Genomic DNA, 20,875 nt, shown 5'->3' with positions numbered 1-20,875 from the left:
AGGAAAGGAATGCGGGAATGTCTTGTGGGGGACTGTTGCGGGCCCCCAGGGACTTGGGGCGTGGGTGGTGCAAATGGGGGGTAGCAACGGTACCCCCCTGCACTTCACTGTACAACGTGACAGGCATCGCACGGTGCCTGTCTCATTGTGCATTGAAGTGCACAATGTGCATGTTTAGCATTGCGGAGGTGGTGCTTGCAATGTTAAAAATGCGGGATGCACCCGCCAGTGTGGCGGGCGCATCCTAATGACCCCCACGGGACCGCCGCCCTTATGGCGGGCGATCAGGTTTTTACGTCGGGATGGCGGGCGGACAACGTCTGCCCGCCATTCTAATGGGCCCCTAGGACTGTGAAGTACTTTTTACACTCCAATCTAAGGTTATTTGAAAAAGAAATTGGGCAATAAGAAAGTGAAATTTACAAAATCCAGTTAAAAATAAAACATTTTAAACAAAGTAATACAAATTAAACATCTTAAATGCACAATCAATAGTCCATACTCATATACATTTTTTTAACTATAAATGTAAATAAAATGTAATCTAAAAACACACTAACTGAAATTACAAATATATATATGTACACACATTTAAATAATAAGATATAAAAACATATTTTAATTAGTATTAGTAATTAATATATTTTTTAATGTTTTACTACTATTCCTAAACTGTAAACAAATATTTCAAAATTAAAACAATCATAAAATATAAAAATATTTCAACACATTTCGTATTTTTAAATAGGATATATCAATTTGTAATTAAAGTACATTTTTAAAACTAAGAAATTAAAATATTTCTGCATTTTACAATGCATTTTTACAAAAATTATACAATTTTCAAATTTTACATAGGTTTCTAAATATTTTACTATATTAAAAATGTTATTATATATTTTAGAATTTTACATTATTTATTTTTTTTAATATATATATTTAATACCATTCATATATATCTCTAAGATATTATAAAATTAAAGTTGATGAAAAGTAGTATTGTAACAAAATACATTTAAAAATAGAAAAAAAAGATATGCAGATTTTTAAAATGATTAGCATACATTTCTACTTAAAATCTACACTTTTAGAAATCTTCTTTTCCTTATCCCCTAAAAACCCAATATCCTGCTACTGCAAAAAAGTATTAAACAATTATTTATATACATAATACAACAAAAAAATACAAATTACAACAATGTCATAACTAAAAACAATGATTTTACTAAAAATACAAATAAAAAAATAATAAACAGATACCATCAAACACATTACAATAAAATACAAACTAATCAAAACCTATACATGATATTACATACAGTGATATGTTCTACATCTATATTTTTTACGATACTAAAATCAATATTTTTACCTTTGATATTCCTGTTAACAATATTTTTTATATCCTGATATTCTTGACACAATATTTTTGGATCACAATATTCTTTCAGATATTCTGTCCAAAGACCATTTAGGCTTTCATGCCCCAACAAATATATTTCCCTGTCCTGTTGTACTGGGCGCATGATCTGGGTTTGCTACCCAAGTGTGTGTTTTTCAGTTTTTCTGCTCTTTAGTCACCCTAGCGAGGTGTATTTCTTCCCAGAACTTCCCTTTTTTTAGTGTGGCCATGTCCCAATGACTGTGTCTCCCTGTTCTATTTCTTCTTTGTGCCACTGTCTCCAAAGCCCAATCGGGCCATAACGTTTTGCACTGCAGCTCTGGTGATGCAGGGGAGGAAGCCTTCTGATGATGCACCGCCTGCTTTTTAATCTGTGAGAGGCAGAAATCTTAGGGGCCCCATGTGACAACTCACATTATGAGGTATAGGGAAAGGCAGTCATTTTGAATGAAGCCAATGGCCCTTTTATCTGCATACACTCTCTGTTTATTTACCATATGTTTCATGTCTGCATATCCTAGAATCTCCCTTTTCTTGTGTCTGTCACCTTCACCTTCACCTTTCTCTTTGTCTGTTTCGATGTCCCCAAGCATCTCCATGCCAGAATTCAAACGTGACTGCGACATGTCACTACCTTTTTTTCCTTGTAACCTACAGTGCTTAAATTGAGCAGGTGGTTGACGCAGATCAGACATTTTCTGAGGGGAAGAGTGAAAGAATAGACAAAACGGAAAGAAGGAGGAAGAGACATTCAAAACAACAGTCACAAAAGGTGAAATCAGGAGCCTACAAGAGTGAGATAAAGGGGTGGGGAGAGTTTGAAGGTGGATTCAAGACTGTGCAGCTTTTGTATTTGGTCGCTGACATTTAATAGCACTGGCCGCAGGTTTCTAAGCAGAGCGTTGGACACCACCACCTATAACAAAGTACTGTATAATCCCTGTAATAGTTTTTTACATCTCTATGCCCTCTTATGTGTCTTTTTCACTTTCCATATCTGTGCCTTTCTTGAGTATGTGCTTGTCAATCCAGCAATAGAGGAGATACAAGGAGGCTGGAAGGGTGAAAAACGACAGCGGTTTGCATCAGCTATCCTAACTCGTTAACTTTTTCCCCCTGAAATTTCACCTTATATTTCTTATGTGTCAAGGTGTGCTCTTATCTGTATATATATCTGCTGCAGTGCTGTTTATCAGTGTCCTAGGGCCTAATTACAAGTTTGGCGCTCCATAGGGCAGTCAAACAGTGGCGGCAAGCGCTGGGGATCCGTGAACCCTCTGTGTTGGCACAGCGGTCTGGGATAACAATATGCTGGTGGTGCAGCTGCGGCCCGACAAGTATATTATTACGATCCTGACCGCCACACTTTTCATTGCATTGATTCTGCCATGAAAAGTTTTGTGGGTAGGAATGTAAGGCGGGCTACATGGCCCCCTTGTGCCCCTGTGCATGAAGGTGCATGCAGGGGGGTACATGGTGTGCCCCCCTGTGTACATGCACCCCGTTTCTAGCACAGCATGGAACCTGCTTTGCCCTCCCTTTACACTGCAGTTTCATAGGGTCACATATGAGCCTTTGAACTGCACCCCCACAGGACTGCCACGTCGGCAGCACACATTAGGCGGCCAGCAGATTTGAAATACTCCATCGTTCCAGTCTCTCCCCATCCCTGTGAAGAGCTGATTTCAAACATCAATGCATGCGCGCCGCACGCACGCATTGATGTTTTAAATCAGCTCTTCACAGGGATTGGTAGAGACTGAAACGGTTGCAACTACAGTGACCTACTTCAAGAATGCGCAGTTATCGCTCATTTGCATGTGGGCTTGTCTAGAGTGTAGACCCGGCCCTGAGATATAAGTGCCGGTGCTAAGCACCGGGAAGCACCGCCACAAATTAAGCACTGCAGCTAACCTCATAATTAGGCCCCTAGTCAGCTGCTGGGTTGTATGAGGCCCTACAAACGGAAACCTCTTTGAATACTTTTTGTGGGATCAACCCTCTTACAAGCAGGTTACTGACTTATGGCAGACAATTTAGATTGTTGGTCTTTCAGTGTGGTTGTATCTCAGGGGGTGGCTACAGCAACATACACACATTTACTTGCCAGGCTGTAAATGCTGGGACTCTTTCACCAGGCCCCATGTCTCCAGGGGGTACTGTATGTCCCTGATTAATTTGAGCCGGTGGTTGCAGACGAGGACCATCTGCATTCATTTTTCCGGGGATTGGCACTTAATTCTTATCATAATAGTTTGACCCAGAACAAGAAAAAGAAAGGCAGAAAATGGGGAAAAAGGAGAAAGACAATGACAGTGACAAAGGGAGGAATCTGAAATTAAAAATAACCCACAAACTTGAAATAAAGGGGCGGGAAATGTAAGGTAGTGGACAAAAAAGGCATTCCGCAGTGCTAGCCTCGGGCTCCTGAGAAAACCTTTGTGCACTGGCAGTCATTATTTTACAAATTAAGCACTGGTATGTGTTTGCAACATGGTCTGTAGAACAAGACTCTGTGTTAGAAAATGTTGACTGGCTACTTGCAATCACAACCACCCTCCATTTTTTATTGTGGCTCCCTTTTCTGTGGAAATCAGTAGCGGCTGGTGAGGTTTGTGAGTGGTGAGGCTGGGCTTTGTCGGTGGGGGGGGGGGGTGTTCATGATGCGAGCCACCATTTTCTGTGCAAATCTTATCAAACAGAAATGGAATAACAAGCCCAAATAATAAGAACACAGGACATGTTTGTATCCAGATAATAGGATGGGTAGGGGGTAATAATCACAATGACTCTCTGCCGCCAGAATAATAAATTGCAGAATAAAGAAGGCTCGCCCAAATGAAAAACGTAATCAGGGCATCAGTCGCATCATTTGTGCCTAAAATAGAGATCAGTTTGTTCTTTCTTAGCCATGGGATTTATCAAAGGGCAGTCTTTTCTGAGAGAAAGAAACAAATGGGGTTTGATGAAAAAAAATTGAATAATAAACTTTCACATATACAAGAAACTTCAATATACTTCAATATGTTTCTCAAATTAGAGTTTCCAATCCTTTAAGAACTGTCCTCTTCAACTTGACCTAGTGCTTTAAATGGGGGCAAAAAGGTGTTTTGATACTATTTTTAAATGCCACCTGATATTTTCACACCATCTTTAAATGTTTAAAATGACACCGAATGTGTAGTGTCGGATTTCCGATCTACTAATATGCTTGCTTTCATGATAATTGTCATAGAAGCTCTGTAGTCTGTAATCAATGTGTAGGGCAATTTAATTGGGAACACTTTAGAACTGATTCACAAAGCTATTTGTGCTTACACGTTTTCACTTGTGACTGCCAGCAATTCACAGAAGGTGACAACTTTTTTACTTCAAGGCAATATAGTACCTCATAAATGATATATTTCAAAGGCTTGTGAGGAGCAAGCAGTTACTCTGAAGCAAGAGTAGTTTGCTGTCAAGATTTGCGAACACCCAAACATGAGTTTTTGTTTTCTCACACGCTCCCCTTCAACCTCTTTCCTTCATTGAACTAGGCACAGATTTATTTCAGTAAGTGCTGGCAACACAACGGCCAGGGTATACTTAATAAACACAATTACACCAGCAGGAATGACAGTGCTCCGCCAGGCCCAGGAATTAACAATGCAAAAAGTGTGGAACTGGCTAAGTCGGTAAAGTTCCTTCTGTGAATTGCAGGAAATCGTAAAATTACACCTACTCGAGATTGCTGTAGGCCTGACCTGCTTAGAAACTTATGGCTTCCCTCTGTAAAACGAAGTAAAAAAAATGGACCTGCGTCAAACCGGCTAATGGTGACCTGTGTCTTATCGGCTAATGGTGAAACACCGTCCGCACACTGTCACGACGTGCACAAGTCCTACCACTGAGAGCAACCTGCTGTGCCCAAGAGGCTCACTACTGCTGGCCCTGCAGTAAATCAGACTGCTGCCTCAACCAACAAACGTGCAGTCAGTCTCGCAGTCACGCATCAGTATGCATGAAATGGCGCCCAGAAGAATGACCAGGATTATCAGACGCCCGGGAAGCAGCCTCACTCACTACAGGTCGCATCTGTGCAGACTCGATCATTGGCTTCCTGCCTGCCACACCCTTTCCCAACTCATCACAGGGTGGGGTGCTACGCCCTGTAACGAGTTGGGGAAAGGTGGGGTGACAAGGCTCCTCACTCTGTGATTGACGTGGAGGCTTTGCTAGCCCGGGCTTGTATTTAAAACGCCTGGGGCAAACTTGACCTCCACGCCATCAGTGGGTGGAAACTGGGCTTCGCAGCAAGGCCTTTGCTGAGCTGATGACCTCACAGGCTTCAGGGCTGTGAGGTTGTCAGCATGCCCAGCCCATGCAGGGCGTTATACCGGGGCGGTGACGTCAGGCGGGGGAGGGGCAAGGTGGGGGTTTTGAAAATGCGGGATATGGACCATTACAGGTAAGTAACGAAAAAAACGAATAAAACGAGTTTTGTTGCCTACGCTGCATCACATTTGGCGATGCAGAGCGGGCAACGAAATTCGTTTTATTCATTTTTTTCGTTACTTACCTGTAATGGTCCATATCCCGCATTTTCAAACTCCCCACCCTGCCCCTCCCACGCCTGACGTCACCTCCCGGTATAACGCCCTGCACGGGCCGGGCCTGGTTGTCAGCCCGGCAAACACTTAGACTTCTTTGAGCCCGCCCGGGGAGCAAGCAAGCGATCATGTAATGACTGTGTCCACAATGGTTATTGGACAACGCCGGTGTCGACGGTGAGTAAGGCAGACAGTGCCCCGTGTTCAACATAACATGATAAATGAAATTACAACAAGGGGGCATTTTTTTTAATGAAAACCAAATGAGCATTCAACATTAATATTGCTGAATGTAACGGGCGTGGAGCTCCGACGCCCGGGGACAGAAGCCATCACTGGTGGAAATATATAAGCCTTCCAATCCATGTTGCCTGATTTTAAAAGTGCAGCAAGAAACCTTAAAGTTTACCCTGCGAAGCTCATGGAAAGATAAGCACTGGAGATGCTTTTTTCAGTTTGGTTGGAATTGGATACTAGCAATATTTTCAAACCAGTTTCCTGTGCTCTGGCGGGAAGAAAACTTACAAATAATCTTTGAGAGGACTACCCACTAACGTTTGTGCAGACTCTTTTGGCCTTATGTAAAGAGCAGTAAATTGCTGCTTTGTTTTGGGCAGTATGGCGTCATGTATCACCCACCCCGGTAACACATCACGCAAAAGTGTGAACAACCAAACCAATTGATATCAGGCTCAAGATTAGGGTAATAAAGTAGTGCTTATCTCCATCAAATTGAAGACTGGCTAATTAGGCCTGAAGTATGGGATTGGGGATCATGAGACTGGAGACATATGAGATTGTGGGAGGATGAAGCTGGTGATGCACATGTATTGAGGAGTCCAGAACACCCTTCCACTGAGCTGGGGCTTCTTTAGCAGGTGTTTACAGCTCAATATGCTCCAAACCACCTCCACCCATCTTGGTAAAGGAATGCACCACTTCAGCAGATTGTGCAACAAAATGGATTGATTGCAGCACAGGATCAATGCATAAAAATGCATTTCAACCACCTCTTTATTGAGGAGCCTTAGAGTAGGGTTGGGTGATACTGGTGAATGAGAGTAATAGGCTACAGAAACTGGTGAGGGCAGATTGGCTTAATGAGACCATGATTACCTGAATGGGGGGTGTTTAAGACTGAAGAATGAAAGGCTGGAGTGAAACTGTAAGGTTGTACACATGAAGGTTGTACACATGAGAATAGGGGCATGAGATCACCAAGTAAATGAGAAATAGAAAGCAATGAAAACACTGTAAACTAAAAGCAGTCCCTAACTTCCTCTTCAAAAGGGTGTCATTACTTTAAATTGGGCAACCAAGGAGTTGTGATATCACGCGGAGCACCCATCTGCCTAGGAGGTCACTGTTCCATCTGTGTGCTTTTACAACATTATTAACCACATTTTGGGGCCATTTATTCTCCGTATTACACACTGGAATTTTTACAGCAACATATGGCATATTCCAATGTGAGTCATACTTATAGAAAGACACCACTTTATGTGGATTTTTAATAGGAACTTTGGCGCAATGTTTATTTTTGACTTTACAAGAGGCACAAACCGTTCCATTTTTATGTAAACTCACTCAAGCCCTCAACTGTCGTGCTCGTGGATTATTCTAAGGAATGTATTTATTGTGGGAGGATAAAGCAACCTGCGGGGGAGGGTAGTGGGTCAGATCAGATTTATATTTGTCGTCTGATGTTGAGCTTTGAATGTATAAACCTTTCTTATATATCTTCATAGAAAATGTACAGTGGTCTATATAGATGGATTGGCAGGTCAGTTGTCCTGCTAAATGAGTTAATGGGTGTTTTATTGAGCACTTGCATTGCTGGCGATCCACTAAGGTGTTAACATGGGTGACAAGTGTAAGAAAGTGCCCCTTTGTGTATCATCACCCCCAGTTTTTGCTCAAAATTCTGATGGTCATGGCTTTGACAGTGCACTGGAGCTTGCTGCCGAGGCCCCTGTGCTCTCTCCCAAAACTGTTATGTTTGACTTGGTAATACTAAATTCGCAAAGACTTTACCCCTTTATAGATCCCTAGCATGTGGTAGCAGGGGTACAAAGAGCATAGGTGGTAAAGGGGTCTCCAGGGCAAAATTACTGTTTTGTGCCACCCTGGGAAAACCAAGCAAACTACTGACAGCAGGCCTGCCATTGCATATTGCTGGAGCAGTCCAATCTGCTTGAACTCGACTGTGCCCTCACCATGTGCAGCACAGTCAAATGCACTGCCAATAATATGTGTCAGACACCCATATGGTGCACCTCCTCAGCCAAGGCAGCAGGGTGCATTATATTAAAGGTGTGGACCTAAAAGTGCAAGCCTATATATCCCTATAGTGCCATTCCTCAATGCAAACTCCTGTGTTAGAGGTCCATAGGATAACATGGGCTGCCAACCGGGCACTCTCAAGATTGCCAGCTCCATCATGATACCACTAATACATGTCATGTGTGGTATCAAACAATATGCCTTCTCAACCCTGACATGATCCTCATGTCCTGGGGATGTGGTATGCACCCGGGTGGAGACCTTAGACATTGCCCACCTAGTTGCCCCAGCTTTACTGTGTTATGGCTGACCAGCCCGCACTTTCCCACGCCTGCTGCGGCCAAGACAGGATACTGACCTTCTCCCAGGCAGTGTGATCACTCCCGGGTTCCGTAACAAAAGCTTGGACAGGAAGAAGGTCACTCCTCCCTCCGCCCAAGCAGGCTAGTGAATTTGGCATATCTAGGCAGTGAGCTTCACAGTTTGCACCACCTCTGATTTGCATCTGGACTGTTCCCCTGAGGAGGACACAGCCCTCCCCTTTCCCCAGGCATGCATGCACCCAGGAAAGGCAGGAAATTAGATATGCAAGAGGCGTACACCCCAGGAAGGCTGGCCACACCTCTAGGGTGGGCAGCCTTATCTGTACACCTAACATAGATTTCTGCCATCTTTAGGATGGCAGAGATAGTTGGTTCTTGGTAGAAAAGGTGACCTACGCCCCCGGATGTAGTCATCAAGGGTGTATTGGCTGCAGCGATTAGCTGCTCATTGGATACTTGCTCCCACACCCCTAACTCCACTAAATCTAGGATTCAAGGGACCCCCCAACACCAGAACATCAGATCTGAATAACTTGTTACCAGGAAGGACCAAGTGGAGATGATGTCGCCGACAACAGGAATTTGCCCACAGCACCAAAGTGAAATAGGGATATTCTGTCCCTGTGGCAACAGACCTGGAACTGCATGAAGAACCCAGTCCTTGGCCAAAACAAAGCACTCTTAAAGAGAGGGATCCTTGTGGAAGTCAGAAGCACCCTCAGTCTTCCCTTGACTAGTGGCACTAGTCCCAGGCAAATGGCAGGTAAAAACACTTGCTGGATCCAAAGAATCGCTGGCCATTGGGCCCTCTGTGGCATCACCCAAATCCAGGTGGTCCAATGCATTGTGTATTCTCACCCACCCCAAAGTTTCAGGCTACTACGTCACTACCCCGGACCCAGTGAAGTACAAGAAGCTTTTTGCCTTGCTTACCACTGCAAAGGCTTGTTTGTTACCAGTCCGGTAACCGACCCCCATACTCAACGCCGCATCTACAGGGAACACCATGCAACCATCACTCAATGTCAACAGCTGTGTATCTGTCGTGTTTTTGCTTTATGTTTCTTGCAGCACTGTGTAAGCAGTAAAATCAGCATATGTGAGGCTCCCGTTCCGCTTCAAGGACAGTCAGAGCAACTCTGCACCCAGATTCCATGGGCTTAGTAAAATTGATCTGACTGTTGTAGCCTGGTCATGGGGTCCACATGGCCTTAACACTGCAAGGGTTCCACGTAACTGACCTGCAAGTGACCGATTTTCACTAGTGGTTTTTAACCATTGACCCCAATGTTATTTTGTCTATATATTTTTCTGCACTGATTTAATATTGCTTAAAAATCTCTGCTTATATGTCTGCTATTCCATTAATTTAGGTGTCTAAAATAAGATAAAAATACACTCTATTTTATAAATTGGTGTTGAATTTCTCTCAAGTCGTGCCAATTACTTATCATCCGTGTTGGTACTCTGAAATGCTTAACACATGTTCCTCTATCAGGACTGAGCTCAGATTTATTAATGTGAATCCACGGACCATCTTTGGGGTATTGTGATAATATTACATGGTAAGGCTACCCAGGCATAGTACATAATGTTTCACTTTCCTACCAAAAGTAATACAAATATGTAAAAAAAAGAATTGTGACCATTGGTGGTGGGATAATTTACCAGTAATCTTCTCAATGTGCATTTCCCTTTTTTGTCCGAGGTGTCTTGCCAGCTGATTAGACATTGTGAAGAACTTTAATCCCAGAGAAAGTGAGCCTCAAATCCACTATGCTCCTGGTTATACATTACAATGAAACGATTATGGGTAATGGCTCTAATCAGTAAGGCTGAGCCTCCGTAATCCAACAAACAACAACCAATACTGATAGCTCATTCAACTAGAACCGGAACAAAGGGACATACGAAAACAAATCAATAAGAATGAATTATTTAAACCATTTTGAATTGGATATTTATTTAATCTATTTTTCCATAGCAAATGACTCAATAATTACAAGCACATGCAAAAACGAAATGTCACCAGGATTTTTACAAGACACAGGGGGGTTGACTCAACATCAGTGTAAAACTTTCATTGCCATACTACCACACATACTTCCACACACTGCAACTCATGCGTACCATGTGAGACAAAGACAAAGACAAACATATACAAACAATGAATATTAAATCTTACCCATGTCAATGGTGCCAAAATAAATTTGAGCTAATAACAACAAGAATATTTTTTGGGCAAGCCCAAACAGTGTATAGGTAACAATAATTTAACTGCTAACCCTTCCAACAATTTGAAAATATATACAAATTCAGAAAATAATTCAAAAGGGGAGCAGAAAAAAACTCTTTGATACACGTGTTTGGTAAACCGAAACGGTTGGCACGTTCGAACCCGTGTTTGAGGGGTTCTCTTCAGGACCATAGAGCTTTCATACAGGGAACTAGTCTTCTCTATAAGGAAAAAATCACGCTTTCTCTTCTAGGGCATAATAGGGTAGAAGTGGACAACAACACTGAAGGTTTGTTCTAGTTGATGTAGTCAGTGGACGGGCTCTAATGGACAATCCGTGGTGAAGTCAATTGGAAAATGTGCAGGCCGTAGTTGATATTATGCAGGCTGTGTGTGACCTGCCAATTTTGCTGGTGACCGCTGAAAGCGGTCTCTCTTCTTCGGACGCGTGCCTCACAGGTCACGGAATCAGTGACACTGATTCCGTGACCTGTTGTCCACTTCTGTCTCGCACCGTCTTGCTTTAGTCCGGATGTAGCATGGTAGCAAGGCTTATAATCGGCCATCCCAGATGGGGCTCTAGAAGCCTCAGCAGGTCTGACATTTCTGTAAAGGGAACTACATGGTTCCTATTCCTAATTAATTTGTGGATCAAATTTTCTAGATGAGGCCCAAACAGACTAGATCACAAAATTGACAAAGGAGCGCAGCAAATATTTGTAGTCCCCCACATTCCACTCACTAATGCAGATATGTTTATGAACCCCTTCCACATCACCTTATGCAACAGAAATAGCTTGGTGTATCAAAAGATGCATCAGTCAGAAACTGCCTGTAATTCCATCCTAGTCAGATGATCTGCACAGCCCCCTGCTGCTCGCATAGCTGCCGCTAAAGATAGAAAATCTTGAACCTCGCTCCAGAAACCTAAGGTGAAAAAGTAAATGCACTTGTTGCCAGTATCAGGACAGGCTGTCCACAGAGCTACATCTTTTTCATCCACTGGATTCAGAGGTGTTGCATCTTCCACTACAACAGCTGAACATCCCAATAAATTTGCAGGTACTGGGTCTACCACCAACACCTGTAAAAATCCTACGACCAACATCTGTGAAAAATCCTAATCACCCACAGGATACAGCTCAGTTACAAACTTAGGCATAGTTGACGTCTCCATTTCGTTCCAGTCTGTAAAATTGCCCCCTTTACTACTGGAAGCATTGGGACAGATTAAGGGACAAACTGATTAAAATGACTGAATAAATCTAAACTTGCGATTGATAAGTCTGGAGACTCCACAGGCAGTCCGAGGTCCCGCTCACACAACTTAACACCAGCTTCCACTCATCCTAGCCTACCAATGTACCCCCTGAATCAAGCAGAACACCACAATTACACACTTCCTCATTATAAGGAGAACCAGGAAGATACAGAAGAGCCATCAGAGCTCAGCAAATCCTGTCTCATAACTCTTTCTATAGCCATTTGGGAAAAAAAGTCTCAGACTTTAATTCACTAGCGCACTCTTCAGACAGGTTTGTGGCTCCAAATCCTGCTGTAGCAGGTAAATAGTATTCCGGAGGAACCTCACGCACCCTCTATCGAGAGAGCTTCGCCTCCATCACAAATCTCGGTTGAAAAACACAAAATTTTAAATGTTGGATCAGTATTCACTTGTCCTTAACCCTTGCTCTCCATTAATGCTTAATCTGTGAGGCCACAAACCCTTGTAACACTCAGAGGATGTCCTGGACGGCACAAATGCCAGCTGTAGTCATGTAGTGAGACTTCTCCCCCTGATGCAGCCATCACCACGAAGACCAGAAATTGTGTTGGGTGAGAAATACCAATTAACCCGTGCCACAGGAACTGTAAGGGACCAGGAACAAAATCAGGCACAAGAAGGTGGTATCATCCTCTCCCTTCACTTAAGTCCTGTCAACAGAACTCTCAGGGGAAGGGGGGGAGTGAGTGTGGAGGCTGGAAATGGAAAGCATTGATACTCTTCGAGTTGAGACAATGAGTCATCACACCACCGATTTTTAAAAGCTCGAAAGATAAGGATGGTGGATTGGGTGCTCCCTTATGTGGAGATTCCGGACTGGAAAAGCTAAGTAAAGAAAAGCTTAAAGTAGAAGAGAAAGTCTGTAAAAAAAGTTTGCCCTTCTCAAAATTAAGGATTGGGACAAGGGAGGGAAATGTGTCTATCATGAGCATTTAGGAGGGATGGAATGGGTGGGCAACCTAAGGTAAAGTGCGTTCTCCTTTTTTGGGGGTGTGGGGGCTTTCATTGTTTAAGACAATTTAGACTGTAGATGTGTCTCACCTCATCAAGGTAGTAAACAACGACAGGAGTATAACCCATATACCAGGTTGAGTTATGGGTGAGTAAATAGTAAGTTGAAACATTGTTGTTAGTTTACTATCACCTCATCAGGAGCATTGAAATCATAAAATAATATTGAGCATTAAAGAGAGAATAATTACAAATTAAAAAGATATATGCTTCAATTACCGCAGAAGAAATATATAAAAAATGGTCACAGAAATATTGCACCTATTGAATAATAAAGATAAAAGAAATGGGCCTTTGTTCTGACTCCCTCACACCCTCAATTTGACCTCTGAATTAATCATTTGGATACCTATTTTCGGAAATGTGCAATTTGTAACAATTGGTCCATCTTTCCATCAAAGAATTGCCTCTGTCAGGATCAGCCAGTTTCCTTTACATAGGAATCTCTAGCTCAAATTTAAGTGTCATTTTGACCAGCGTTGCCAGGCACGGCAAGCCAACGGACGATTGTCCGAATAAAATTGTCCACGTCGTATTTCATTATTTCATTTATTTTTTTTTGTATTTTTGTTAATGTATTACTTTTTACCAGCTCTGGGTGACACTTTACTTTTCCCGGGCCGTATTACTGGTGCTGGCCGGACTAGCCATTCTGCCATTGTGGCAAATTCCCAAATGGCTACATGCCAGGGTTGGTTTTAGTTCCCAGCACGGCCGCGCGGCCGCCCTGGGTGGGAATTGACTGGCATTGCTCCTGAGAGTGTCGCCAGCTTTAGAAATGATCCTACAGCCCACAGGTGCTTCTTTGACAGAGCGCGTTTCCGCCATGGACGTCTCCATTAATACAGCACAGTAGAGAAGGAAAGCCTCACAGTGGCACGTAAGGTGCCGTCTTTCTCAGGGCCATGTCTCGTCACTCCCTCGGGCTGTCAGGGAACCAGCGTAGTTAGAACGATTTAAAAATACTACTCTTTATATCTCGTAATCCCTCTGGAAGAAAAAGCTGTTCTTGCTTTCAGTCCTGTATATTTAGTGGTTCGAGGCAACTGTTTACATAAAGCATCCACATAGGATTAGAAACCGCGGAGAAAGACGTCTGAATGAAACATTGCTAGCTTTAATAGTCGAGAGCGCTCGCTCACACCGCTCAGCTGTAAACTCAAATGTAAGGGAAGCAGAAAATGACACCAGCGGGGGCCTGCATGGCAAAGGAGAGCGCACCGCTGGTTCTCGTTGCCATTCCACCCTGACACATCTGTGCTGAAGAAGAGCTGATGCAAACACAACAATTGAGGGACAGAATGCAGAACAATGTCATAAATTCACCCCAGTACAGAGATCTGGGCCTAAATCCATAGTTTTTTTGCTCACCATGCCATTCCAGTTTGGACCCAGCCATATGCAAATAAGTCTTGACCATGTGTCCAATGGGACCAACCCAGCCCGAACTGCCAGGCCAGGTCTTCCCTTGACTGGAAACAAGCATCCTAGGACCGGTTTCGGGGTTTCACCACTCATCAGCCAGGATAGCTTGACTCCAGTGGCATGGAGAGCACGGAACCATGTCTGGGCATACCCGTCCCACTCGGGGTGACTAATGCAAAAAGAACAATTGATGGACAGAATGCAGAACAATGTCATACATTCAACCCAGTACAGAGATCTGGGCCTAAATAATCAAGCTGATGACATCACGAATGTAACTATTTTGATTATCCCGCACTGTCGCAATTTGATGACAGCATGAGCGCCGCACCACGAAACATCTCCTACGGGCCCTATTTGATTTCTAGCACCCGCTGCCACTTTGTGAGAACAACATTGATGCATCTCTTCTAAATAGTACAGTCTTCGCCTCTCCCTGGTCTTTCCACCTGGATTTGGCCTTTTAACGCCTTCTTAAACAGGCTTTTTTTTGGAACTGTTTCCTGGGGTCACAGGATAGTAAGGGGCTACTGGACCCCAATTGTGCCGATTAGATCATTTTACCTGTGGTATCCCGGGGTCACCTTACTGTTGGACCCGAAATTGAGCAAACAAGTGCGCCCCATTCGTAACTGGACATTACATATTTAAATGAGAACAACCCAAGGCGTCCTCTGGAGGCTAGAAACGCAGAACTCATCAGGAACAACTATAAAACTCAGTATCATTACTGTGCTTTTACTTTTAAAAAGAGAAAGTACTTTATTCTACAGACAGCCAGATACTGCACGCAAACGGATAAATGAGCACAGGGAAAAACAAGATATTTGATAAAGGCTTGAAACAATAAATAGACCTCTATCAGCATTATCAGGGGTTCTTCGCATCAGTCACACAGCGCCTAAGGGCTTGGACAACAAGATGTATCTGGTACACCAGGCAAGTGAAGTGTTAGTGTTATCTTTCCTGAAAGGCTGCTCGGAAGCAGGCACTGCGGTTCCCACAAAGCACAGCTTTAAAACCAAACATTTCTGTAATTCTGTGCTTTTTTTGGATGCTGTTTGTGGGCATGAAAGCTTGCATTGAGAGTTTTAGGGGCAGAGGGGCTTTACACTGATCCTTGTGGGCTGATCCCCCAGTAGGGAAGCAGAGAGATAATGTAGAGTTGGTTTCTTGGTCCCTCTCTACAACCTCCTGAAATACAGGCTACTAGGGTGAGATCTTCTCTTCCAGACTGGATTTCTGCCTGCAGCTTCTATTGCCCCTTGTCTTCCACAGTAGGAACCTTCCACATTTAAGGCAGAGTCAGGCAGCAGTTTTAGGAGAACTCAGGCTTTCAAGTCCCATGCACAGGTCCTTGACTCCAGACAGTTGGGCTGATAACTCCATGAGGCAGATGATGTTCTGTGGAATGGATCCCTGGATCTCCCAGGCAGTTCCTCCTTCTAGGCCGTCTCCAGCTCTGCGTGTACTGCATTGCTTCAGGTATATCTCTAACTTGAAATGAAGTCTGACAATGATAGAGCTCAGCCTTGGCCAGATAAAAGTCTTCTCTTCCACACTGCTGAGTGGGACCTGGCACTGGTCCTAAGATTCATTGGCACCCAGAGTACTGATTAGTATTTAATATTAACCCAACCAATCAGTTCTCTGCTATTTTCAAATTGTGGGGCCTCCTCTAATCAGATCTTTCCAAAAGCCCCTCTCTGTAGCTGATGTGGGTGAGTTCATTACTCTCTGTTTATTGGCTCCAGACTGGTAAAGCCAGGTGGTAAAATGCCCATTGGGCTCAAAGGGCTACAGCCTTCCCCCCCTGTCGTCTGTGTCAGCCCGGTTGAGACAGCTTCCCGGTCACACACATAGCCGCACCCAAATACTTCACAGGTCTTTAAAACACCATTTACGTGCAAACGAGGCTTTGTTGTGTTTTCACCCCTTATTAGAGCCCCTGCATCTCCACTCTGCATATTGCTGAAAAAATCAGCCCCTCCCCCTAAAATTTTTAGTAGCCCCCCCCCCCCCTTGAAATTTGGCTCTAGTTGCGCCTCTGTGTATAGCCATGTTCTTTTTTAACTAAATGCTGCTGAAAGAGAGAGAAAAGACTGTTGGGTTTTGAAGGGTGATCCTTTAAAATAAATGGAAATAAAACATATTTTAAAGTGTGGGTGGTGGGTTAAAGTCTAAGAGAGTCATTTTGCTTGTTTACAATAGTGAAGGTGAGCCTAAGTAATGGGACAGTCACAAAAAATATCCGGCTTTGCATGGATTTGCCCGAGATACAGAGAAAACTGGAAATGTTCTGCTCATGACATAGTCTTGCACCTCATGAACGAATTTATTCACACTTTTATTGGTCAAACTGCAATATATAACTGGGGACATACTGATTATAACAAACAATGCCTGCTAAACATCATGCCAGGCCGAAAAAAGGCCAAATGTGGAATAAATGTGCAGCTCTAAGACAAACTGGCAAAATGGCGCATTACGATACATTGGCTAAGATAGCAGAGTCCACAAACGGAAACCTTGCTTAAACACATGAGGTGAAGATAAAGGAAGGACTAATGGAGAGCACAAGAGTGGACAATAGGTTGACCAAGGAGTTAGCTGCTGACCTGGCTCTGATTTTACTGAGGTTGTCTGACCCAACGTACACCTGGCCTCCTTGAAAAAAAGTGGAACAAGATACTCTTAGGGATACGTAAATAAACATATATGTAATTTAGGCAAGCTATGGAGCAGGTTGAGATTGAACCCTGTTACCAATAGGTCAAACATTGATCCCTGCAGTGGAGATACAAATTATTAGCATACATTCAGTTTCTGTCCACTAACGTGTTTAAGTTCAATACTCCTGGTGCCATAATATACATACAGCTCATTTTCCATGATTGCGTTGGGCGCAGCTTTTAAAAAGTGCGTCCGGCACAATCAAGGAAAATGAGCCGTATTAGGGTGAATGCACTGCCCCAGGGCAGCCTGAGGTCCGCAATCATGGGCGCACCTTTTAGGTGGCACATTGTCAGTGTGCCTTCTGAGAGCTTCTTTGCTTCTGAGCCCACATCTGTAATGCCGCGCCCCCATGCAAATAAGGAAACGCCCTCTCGAGGAAGCGCTGGCACTGTATGTGCGCCAGTGCTTTCAGATTTACAGAAGAGGACACACAGGCGCCTGCGGCCATTTCTATCATATCAAAAAGCCCCGGGGGCAAGCAAACGTCTATTGTGCCCCCCGGGGCACTTCTATAATGTGGCTCAAGATAGACTTTTTTTCTGAGAGAATGTACACAGGTTATAATCTCTCTGCTTTGACATAGAGGCGCTGGCTCAGGTTGATGATCATAACAATAGACGCTAACAGCCTGATGCTTTTCAGGAGCACTCATCCAAGGTTGCATCCTGAGAAGAGAGGAAGCAGTCCTCATAAGCAAAGATTTGTGGAACAACTGTTTGGATGACTCTATCATTACCTGTGTGGCACTGTGGTTGGCAAAGCAAATACACTGAGGTAAGAGATATTTGGGTCTCATTGTGCGCATTGATTTATGTTTTCTGATGTAGTGACAAGAATACATTCTTGTCGTGTACTAAGTAGGCGATACAGGATTACAGGGTGCAAAATCGTTTACTTTTTTCTCACAAAATTGTATAAAATGTCATCAAAATGTTACAATATCACATGACATTACACTTTCACTGCAAAACGTGGGCTGCTGGTACCTCGGGAGAGCTTTTCAAGCAAGCCCTCTGTCCCCAAGAAAAAGTCTAGAGAAATACTAGTAGAAGACTGGTTCAAGCAGAAAATGCCTGCGAGAAAGACATTTTCTGCTCAAAGCAGTCTCCCACTGGTATATCACAGGAGCTTTGTACAAAAAATGTGTGCTTGCTTAAACACTGGTTTCACAAATTTTGTGCAACACAAAATTTAGGAATGTGGCTAAGTTTGATGCCATCTTTTAAATTTCACCCAGGCCTACCACTGATGAACCATACATTTTGCCTTCAAAGCCCTTTGCCATTGTGTTGTCTATGAACTAGAGATAAGTAAGCAGCATACAAGCAATAATGATGTGAAAACTGCAGGGAACAGATGGAATATTAATGGCAGCATTTTAGAAGTGGTGGATCATTACTGCTGTCTGAGAGTAAATATAGATTGAATGCTGACCCGCACCCTTATCCTGGTTGCCAAGAAACCATCTTCTAAAGCAGCTGCCGCGATTTAAGGAGATTCAATGAGGATATTCCATACTGCCATTAAGACAGCATGCAATACCAAAAAATAGCGCATGTGCTGATATATGAGGCATCACCTGCATGGCACTTGGAAAAGTATGGATTGAGTCTGAATGGGGAGGAGGACGTGGAAAAGAATCCGGTCATATAAAAACCAACTCCTTTCCAACAAATGTGGCTCAAACTAAAGGTGAGAACAACCCCTGCAATGGCTCTCTATCATAGAAGATAGGTGGTGGCCTAGCCATCATGTATAAAGAACATCTGAAGATCATAATACTAGAGCAGAAGTACAGCCCTCTCCTTGAGATAATAATCTTCAAAATGCAACATGCCACAAACAGATTCTGGAAAGGAGCCTTAGTTTATCGCCCTCCGGGGCCCTCCACAGGCTTCTCTCTTGCACTATTGGAATTCTTGGCCCCTCATTTTAAAGCAAAGGAAGATTTCCTTCTTCTTGGAGACTTTAATATCCACGTTGATAACCCCGTACTTCCTGAAACAATTTCCCTGGTTTCAGAATTATCCTCCCTCGGTCTGACTCTGCAAAACCATGAGCCCACCCATATAGGTGGTCACCTTCTTGACCTGTTATTCACCAAGTTCCCCAAAATACAATGTCTTTCCCCGGTCCAAATAATTTGGTCCGACCACTTCATCGTCGAATTCTCAATATCTAAGATGGACATGCCCTCTAATAAAAATTCCCTACCACCTGTCTAGCGTCGACAGTGGCACAAGGTCACCGTAGAGGAATTGCAAAAGGAATGGAAGCAGCCCATTCCCATAGAGACAGATAGTATTGAGATCGCATTAACTAAATTCAATAATTCTCTCAAAGAAGCAATTGATAAGATAGCACCTCTAAAACTACACAAACAATACCCTGCCACCAAACAGGAAATATGGTATACGGAGGAGCTTAGAACAGAAAAACAAAAATGTAGAAGGATAGAAAAGAACTGGAGAAAAACACGAACCAAAGAAAACAAGAAAGCACATTACGAGGCCCAGACCAAATATTACAAAAACATCAAACTTGCTCGGAGGAATAGCCTCTCTCAACAACTCGCAGAAGCGGGAAATCGTTCCAAGGAATTATTTAAAATCCTCCAAGAGTTTTTAAAACCCATCGCATGCAAAAGCCCTGACGACTTTTCCCAACAACTATGCGACGATATCTCCTTGTTTTTTTTACAATAAAATCAATTTGATTTATGACATAATTTTATTGGTCTCAAATCAAAATAGTAATAACTCTCCTTCTCCATCCATTCTGCCCACCTGGAGTAAACCCTTGCTTACGATGTTCCCAGCAGTCAATGACTCAGATCTCACCTCCCTCATGAGCCACATAAAATCCGGATCCCCTGATGATCTTTTATCAGCTAAAATAACTGCCTCTCTGGGAAATTTGCTTAGACCTCATATTCAAACACTGATAAACCATTCTCTTAGGGAAGGTTCTGTACCTACAGAATGGAAAAAAGGAGTGGTGAACCCAATCCGAAAGAACACAGCAATCCCATGGACTGACCTCTCCAACCTCCGTCCCATCTCCCTCCTACCCCTTCTCAGCAAGATGACCGAGAGACACGTAAATACTCATCTGTCCAAACACAATCTGGATTTAGGCCCAATCACAGCACAGAATCTGCCCTCCTCTCAGTGACTGATAACATCAAGATGTCACTGGATGGAGTAGTATCAACGATTCTAGTGCTGTTAGATATATCGGCTGCTTTCGACACCGTGTCCCATGAGATACTTCTCGGACGTCTGAGGGAGAGGGGAATAGAGAGAGTGGCTCTCTCTTGGTTGGAAAGCTTTCTTTCGGATCGTCAACAAGAGGTAAGATTGGGCTCCCACCATTCCATCTCAAGGGAGCCCCCCAAGGGAGTGCCACAGGGCTCATGCCTAAGCCTCACACTTTTCAACGTATATGTGGCCCTCTTGGCGAAAATTGTAAGATCTCATGGGTTCACCCCTGTGTCGTACGCTTACGACACTCAGCTTTTGTTCCCCTTTAAAACCCTAACACCCGCAATACAAAAATCCTTTGCGGACGGAATGAGGGCAATAT

The 20,875-nt window shown here is 43.4% G+C and overlaps 1 protein-coding gene across 2 annotated transcripts in view; it reads right to left on the bottom strand.

Moving 5' to 3' along the window:
- Window positions 1–20,875, bottom strand: part of HTR4 (5-hydroxytryptamine receptor 4) — a 1,457,781-nt gene that overhangs the window by 340,005 nt on the left and 1,096,901 nt on the right. The gene's annotated exons all lie outside the window — the stretch shown is intronic.

Source organism: Lissotriton vulgaris, chromosome 7 (genome assembly GCF_964263255.1).
Source record: "Lissotriton vulgaris chromosome 7, aLisVul1.2, whole genome shotgun sequence".
Lineage (NCBI taxonomy): Eukaryota > Metazoa > Chordata > Amphibia > Caudata > Salamandridae > Lissotriton > Lissotriton vulgaris.
Note: the sequence above shows the minus strand (reverse complement) of the source record. Positions and strands in the feature narration are given on the sequence as shown.